Raw genomic sequence first — 7,061 nt, 5'->3', positions numbered from 1 at the left:
GTGGTACTGGCTGAGGCTCTGTGGTGACATTTGTCTCTGGTGGTGCATCCTGCTGAGCCGGCTCCTCAACATCCTCCTCCTCCTGATCCTGCTCATCGGAGGCTAGAGAATTTGGAAGCGAAGGTAGCTCAATACCCTGTGAGATAAATACCTGGTCAATCCGATCCAGGCGGCGCATGAGCTGGTACTTGCTACGCTCCATGAATTGGAAAAGATGCTGAACCAGAAGGTATGTTGGCTCAGGTGCTGGTGGTGGTGGCACATGGGCTGCGGCTGAAGAAGGGGCTGTAGAAGATGATGGAGCTGCTACTGTGGAAGGTGAAGGTCTAGCTGCCTCCACAACTACTCTAGCCCGAGAGCGGCGTTTAGCCGGGGGCTTCTCGTGCACCCAGAAAACTTGGTGCACGAAATTGTGATCAATACTTTTCAAAACACAAACAATCCCCGGTAATGAATCCCAAAAACTTGGTGCTCAATACCATGGCATAAACACAACTTCGCACAACTAACCAGCAAGTGCACTGGGTCGTCCAAGTAATAAACCTTACGCGAGTAAGGGTCGATCCCACGGAGATTGGTGGTATGAAGCAAGCTATGGTCATCTTGCAAATCTCAGTCAGGCAGACTCAAATGGATATGGTGATGAACGAAAATAATATAAAAGATAAAGATAGAGATACTTATATATATCATTGGTGTAAGAGCTTCAGACAAGCGTATGAAGATGCCTTCCCTTCCGTCTCTCTGCTTTCCTACTGTCTTCATCCAATCCTTCTTACTCCTTTCCATGGCAAGCTCGTGTAGGGTTTCACCGTTGTCAGTGGCTACCTCCCATCCTCGCAGTGAAAGCTAATGCTCATACACTCTGTCACAGTGCGGCCAATCACCGGTTTGGTTCCCGCTCCTACTGGAATAGAATCCCTCTTTTGCGTCTGTCACTAACGCCCAGCAGGTTAAAGTTTGAAGCACGTCATAGTCATTCAATCATTGAATCCTACTCAGAATACCACAGACAAGGTTAGACCTTCCGGATTCTCTTGAATGCCGCCATCAGTTCTTGCCTATACCACGAAGACTCTGATCTCACGGAATGGCTGGCTCGTTTGTCAGGCGAGCACTCGGTTGTCAGGCGATCAACCATGCATCATGCAATCAGAAATCAAAGAGATATTCACTAAGCCTCAGATGCTTGTAGAATAAGAATGGTTGTCTGTCACCTTATTCATAGGTGAGAATGATGATGAGTGTCAATCATCACCTTCATCAGATTGAAGAACAAGTGATATCTTGGACAAAGAACAAGCGGAATTGAATAGAAGAACAATAGTAATTGCATTAATACTCGAGGTACAGCAGAGCTCCACACCTTAATCTATGGTGTGTAGAAACTCCACCGTTGAAAATACATAAGAACAAGGTCTAGGCATGGCCGAATGGCCAGCCTCCCAAAGTGATCAAAAGATCTAAAGAAAAAGGTTCCAAAGACCAGAAGATGCTAATACAATAGTAAAAGGTCCTACTTATAGAAAACTAGTAGCCTAAGGTGTACAGAAATGAGTAAATGACATAAAAATCCACTTCCGGACCCACATGGTGTGTGCTTGGGCTGAGCAATGAAGCATTTTCGTGTAGAGACTCTCCTTGGAGTTAAATGCCAGCTTTTATGCCAGTTTGGGCGTTTAACTCCCATTTGGGTGCCAGTTCCGGCGTTTAATGCTGGAATTTCTTGAGGTGACTTTGAACGCCGGTTTGGGCCATCAAATCTTGGGCAAAGTATGGACTATCATATATTGCTGGAAAGCCCAGGATGTCTACTTTCCAACGCCGTTGAGAGCGCGCCAATTGGGCTCCTGTAGCTCCAGAAAATCCACTTCGAGTGCAGGGAGGTCAGAATCCAACAGCATCTGCAGTCCTTTTAAGTCTCTGGATCAGATTTTTGCTCAGGTCCCTCAATTTCAGCCAGAAAATACCTGAAATCACAGAAAAACACACAAACTCATAGTAAAGTCCAGAAAAGTGAATTTTAACTAAAAACTAATAAAAATATACTAAGAACTCAACTAAAACTACTAAAAACATACTAAAAACAATGCCAAAAAGTGTATAAATTATCCGCTCATCACAACACCAAACTTAAATTGTTGCTTGTCCTCAAGCAACTGAAGATCAAATAAGATAAAAAGAGGAGAATATGCAATGAACTCCAAAAAATCTATGAAGATCAGTATTAATTAGATGAGCGGGGCTTTTAGCTTTTTGCCTCTGAATAGTTTTGGCATCTCACTTTATCCATTGGAACTCAGAATGATTGGCTTCTTTAGGAACTCAGAATCCAGATAGTGTTATTGATTCTCCTAGTTAAGTATGATGATTCTTGAACACAGCTACTTTTATTGAGTCTTGGCTGTGGCCCAAAGTACTCTGTCTTCCAGTATTACCACCGGATACATACATGCCACAGACACATAATTGGGTGAACCTTTTCAGATTGTGACTCAGCTTTGCTAAAGTCCCCAACTAGAGGTGTCCAGGGTTCTTAAGCACACTCTTTTTGCCTTGGATCACAACTTTGTTTCTTTCTTTTCATCAATTTTTTTTTTCGGATTTTTTTTTCGCTTGCTTCTCTTTTTTTTTTTTGTATTCACTGCTTTTTCTTGCTTCAAGAATCATTTTTTTATGATTTTTCAGATCCTCAGTAACATGTCTCCTTTTTCATCATTCTTTCAAGAGCCAATATTCATGAACCACAAATTCAAAAGACATATGCACTGTTCAAGCATACATTCAGAGAACAAAAGTGTTGCCACCACATCAAAATAATTAAACTGTTATAAAATTCAAAATTCATGCAATTCTTTTCTTTTCAATTTAAGCACGTTTTTATTCAAGAGAGGTGATGGATTCACAGGACATTCATAACTTTAAGGCATAGACACTAATGATCACAAGACACAAACATAGATAAACATAAGCACTAAAATTCGAAAAACAGAAGAATAAAGAACAAGGAAATCAAGGAATGGGTCCACCTTAGTGATGGCGGCTCTTCCTTCCTCTTGAAGGTCATATGGAGTGCTTGAGCTCCTCAATGTCTCTCCCTTGTCTTTGTTGCTCCTCTCTCATGATTCTTTGATCTTCTCTTATTTCATGGAGGAGAATGGAGTGTTCTTGGTGCTCCACCCTTAGTTGTCCCATGTTGGAACTTAATTCTCCTAGGGAGGTGTTTAGTTGCTCCCAATAGTTTTGTGGAGGAAAGTGCATCCCTTGAGGCATCTCAGGGATCTCATGATGAGAGGGGTCTCTTGTGTGCTCCATCCTTTTCTTGGTAATGGGCTTATCCTCATCAATGGTGATGTCTCCCTCTATGTAAACTCCAACTGAATAACAGAGGTGACAAATGAGGTGAGGAAAGGCTAACCTTTGATCAAAGTTGACCCTTCTAGTGTAAGGATGTTCATCTCCTTGCATCATAGGCAAGTTGAACGCCACCCTCACACTTTCCGGACTAAAATCCAAGTATTTTCCCCAAATCATTGTGAGATAATTCTTTGGATCCGGGTTCACACTTTGATCATGGTTCTTGGTGATCCATGCATTGGCATAGAACTCTTGAACCATCAAGATTCCGACTTGTTGAATGGGGTTGGTGAGCACTTCCCAACCTCTTCTTCGGATCTCATGTCGGATCTCCGGATATTCACCCTTTTTGAGTGAAAAGGGGACCTCGGGGATCACCTTCTTCAAGGCCACAACTTCATAGAAGTGGTCTTGATGCACCCTTGAGATGAATCTATCCATCTCCCATGACTCGGAGGTGGAAGCTTTTGTCTTCCCTTTCCTCTTTCTAGAGGTTTCTCCGGCCTTGGATGCCATAAATGGTTATGGAAAAACGAAAAAGCGACGCTTTTACCACACCAAACTTAAAATGTTTGCTCGTCCTCGAGCAAAAGAAGAAAGAAGAGAGTAGAAGAAGAAGAAATTAGGAAGAGGGAGATGGTGGTGTATTCGGCCAAAGAGGGGGAGAAGTGGTGTTTAGGTTGTGTGAAAATGAAGGAATGAAGAAGGGTATTTATAGGAGGGAGGGGAGATGAGGTTCGGCCATTATGGGTGGGTTTGGGAGGGAAAGTGGTTTGAATTTGAAGGGTGAGGTTGGTGGGGTTTTATGAAGGATGGATGTGAGTGGTGAAGAGAAAGATGGGATTTGATAGGTGAAGGGTTTTTGGGGAAGAGGTATTGAGGTGATTGGTGAATGGGGGAAGAAGAGAGAGAGTGGTGGTGGGGTTGGTGGGGATCCTGTGGGGTCCACAGATCCTGTGATGTCAAGGAAAAGTCATCCCTGCACCAAATGGCATCAAAAATCACGTTTTGACCCATTTCTGGCGTTAAACGCCGGGCTGATGCCCATTCCTGGCGTTTAACGCCAGGTTTTAGCCCTTTTCTGGCGTTTAACGCCAGTCTGGTGCCCCTTTCTGGCGTTAAACGCCCAGAATGGTGCCAGACTGGGCGTTAAACGCCCAACTGCTAGGCTTACTGGCGTTTGAACGCCAGCAGCATCTTCCTCCAGGGTGTGCTATTTTTCTTCCTATTTTTCATTCTGTTTTTGCTTTTTCAATGGATTTTGTGACTTCTTATGATCATCAACCTACAAAAAACATAAAATAACAAAAGAAACTATATAAAATATAATCATTGGGTTGCCTCCCAACAAGCGCTTCTTTAATGTCAGTAGCTTGACAGAAGGCTCTCATGGAGCCTCACAGATACTCAGAGCAATGTTGGAACCTCCCAACACCAAACTTAGAGTTTGAATGTGGGGGTTCAACACCAAACTTAGAGTTTGGTTGTGGCCTCCCAACACCAAACTTAGAGTTTGAATGTGGGGGCTCTTCTTGACTCTGATTTGAGAGAAGCTCTTCATGCTTCATCTCTATGGTGACAGAGGGATATCCTTGAGCCTTAAACACAAAGGATTCTCCATTCACTTGAATGATCAGTTCACCTCTATCAACATCAATCACAGCCTTTGCTGTGGCTAGGAAGGGTCTGCCAAGGATGATGGTTTCATCCATGCACTTCCCAGTCTCTAGGACTATGAAATCAGTAGGGATGTAATGGTCTTCAACCTTTACCAGAACATTCTCTACAAGTCCATGAGCTTGTTTCCTTGAGTTGTCTGCCATCTCTAGTGAGATTTTTGCAGCTTGTACCTCAAAGATCCTTAGCTTCTCCATTACTGAGAGAGGCATGAAGTTTACACTTGACCCTAAGTCACACAGAGCCTTCTTGAAGGTCATGGTGCCTATGGTACAAGGTATTGAAAACTTCCCAGGATCTTGTCTTTTTTGAGGTAATTTCTGCCTAGACAAATCATCCAGTTCTTTGGTGAGCAAAGGAGGTTCATCCTCCCAAGTCTCATTTCCAAATAACTTGTCATTTAGCTTCATGATTGCTCCAAGGTATTTAGCAACTTGCTCTTCAGTGACATACTCATCCTCTTCAGAGGAAGAATACTCATCAGAGCTCATGAATGGCAGAAGTGATTCCAATGGAATCTCTATGGTCTCATTTTGAGCCTCAGATTCCCATGGTTCCTCATTGGGGAACTCATGGGAGGCTAGTGCACGCCCATTGAGGTCTTCCTCAGTGGCGTTCACTTCCTCCCCTTCCTCTCCAAATTCGGCCACATTGATGGCTTTGCATTCTCCTTTTGGATTTTCTTCTGTGTTGCTTGGGAGAGTACTAGGAGGGAGTTCAGTAACTTTCTTGCTCAGCTGTCCCACTTGTCCTTCCAAATTCCTAATGGAAGACCTTGTTTCAGTCATGAAACTTTGAGTGGTTTTGATTAGATCAGAGACCATGGTTGCTAAGTCAGAGGGGTTCTGCTTAGGATTCTCTGTCTGTTGCTGAGAAGATGATGGAAAAGGCTTGCCATTGTTAAACATGTTTCTTCCACCATTATTATTGAAACCTTGTTGAGGTCTCTCTTGATTCTTCCATGAGAGATTTGGGTGATTTTTCCATGAAGAATTATAGGTGTTACCATAGGGTTCTCCTAGGTAATTCACCTCTTCCATTGAAGGGTTCTCATGATCATAGGCTTCTTCCTCAGATGAAGCCTCCTTAGTACTGCTTGGTGCACTTTGCATTCCAGACAGACTTTGAGAAATCAAATTGACTTGTTGAGTCAATATTTTATTCTGAGCCAAAATGGCGTTCAGAGTGTCTATCTCAAGAACTCCTTTCTTCTGACTAGTCCCATTGTTCACAGGATTCCTTTCAGAAGTGTACATGAATTGGTTATTTGCAACCATTTCAATTAGCTCTTGAGCCTCTGTAGGCGTCTTCTTCAGATGAAGAGATCCTCCAGCAGAGCTATCCAAAGACATCTTGGACAGTTCAGAGAGACCATCATAGAAGATACCTATGATGCTCCATTCAGAAAGCATGTCAGAAGGACATTTTCTGATTAATTGTTTGTATCTTTCCCAAGCTTCATAGAGGGATTCGCCATCCTTCTGTCTGAAGGTTTGGACTTCCACTCTAAGCTTACTCCATCTTTGTGGTGGAAAGAACTTTGCCAAGAAGGCATTGACTAGCTTTTCCCAAGAGTCCAGGCTTTCTTTAGGTTGAGAGTCCAACCATATCCTAGCTCTGTCTCTTACAGCAAAAGGGAATAGCATCAGTCTATAGACCTCAGGGTCTACCCCATTAGTCTTGACTGTGTCACAGATTTGCAAGAATTCAGCTAAGAACTGATGAGGATCTTCCATTGGAAGTCCATGGAACTTGCAATTCTGTTGCATTAGAGAAACTAATTGAGGTTTAAGCTCAAAGTTGTTTGCTCCAATGGCAGGGATAGAGATGCTTCTCCCATAAAAATCAGGAGTAGGTGCAGTAAAGTCACCCAGCACCTTCCTTGCATTGTTAGTATTGTTGTTATTTTCGGCTGCCATGAGTTCTTCTTCTTTGAAGAATTCGGTCAGGTCCTCTAAAGAGAGTTGTGCTTTGGCTTCTCTTAGCTTTCTCTTCAAGGTCCTTTCAGGTTCAGGGTCAGCTTCAAC

The 7,061-nt window shown here is 43.0% G+C and overlaps 1 non-coding gene across 1 annotated transcript; it reads left to right on the top strand.

Annotated features, from left to right (window-relative positions):
• The first annotated feature begins 6,440 nt into the window (after window positions 1-6,440).
• LOC130953968 (small nucleolar RNA R71) lies at window positions 6,441-6,548 on the top strand. The gene has a single exon (XR_009076127.1). It is a non-coding gene; the product is annotated as a small nucleolar RNA R71 (small nucleolar RNA).
• Window positions 6,549-7,061: the final 513 nt, after the last annotated feature.

This window comes from Arachis stenosperma, chromosome 9, assembly GCF_014773155.1.
Source record: "Arachis stenosperma cultivar V10309 chromosome 9, arast.V10309.gnm1.PFL2, whole genome shotgun sequence".
In the NCBI taxonomy this organism is placed as follows: domain Eukaryota; kingdom Viridiplantae; phylum Streptophyta; class Magnoliopsida; order Fabales; family Fabaceae; genus Arachis; species Arachis stenosperma.
Note: the sequence above shows the minus strand (reverse complement) of the source record. Positions and strands in the feature narration are given on the sequence as shown.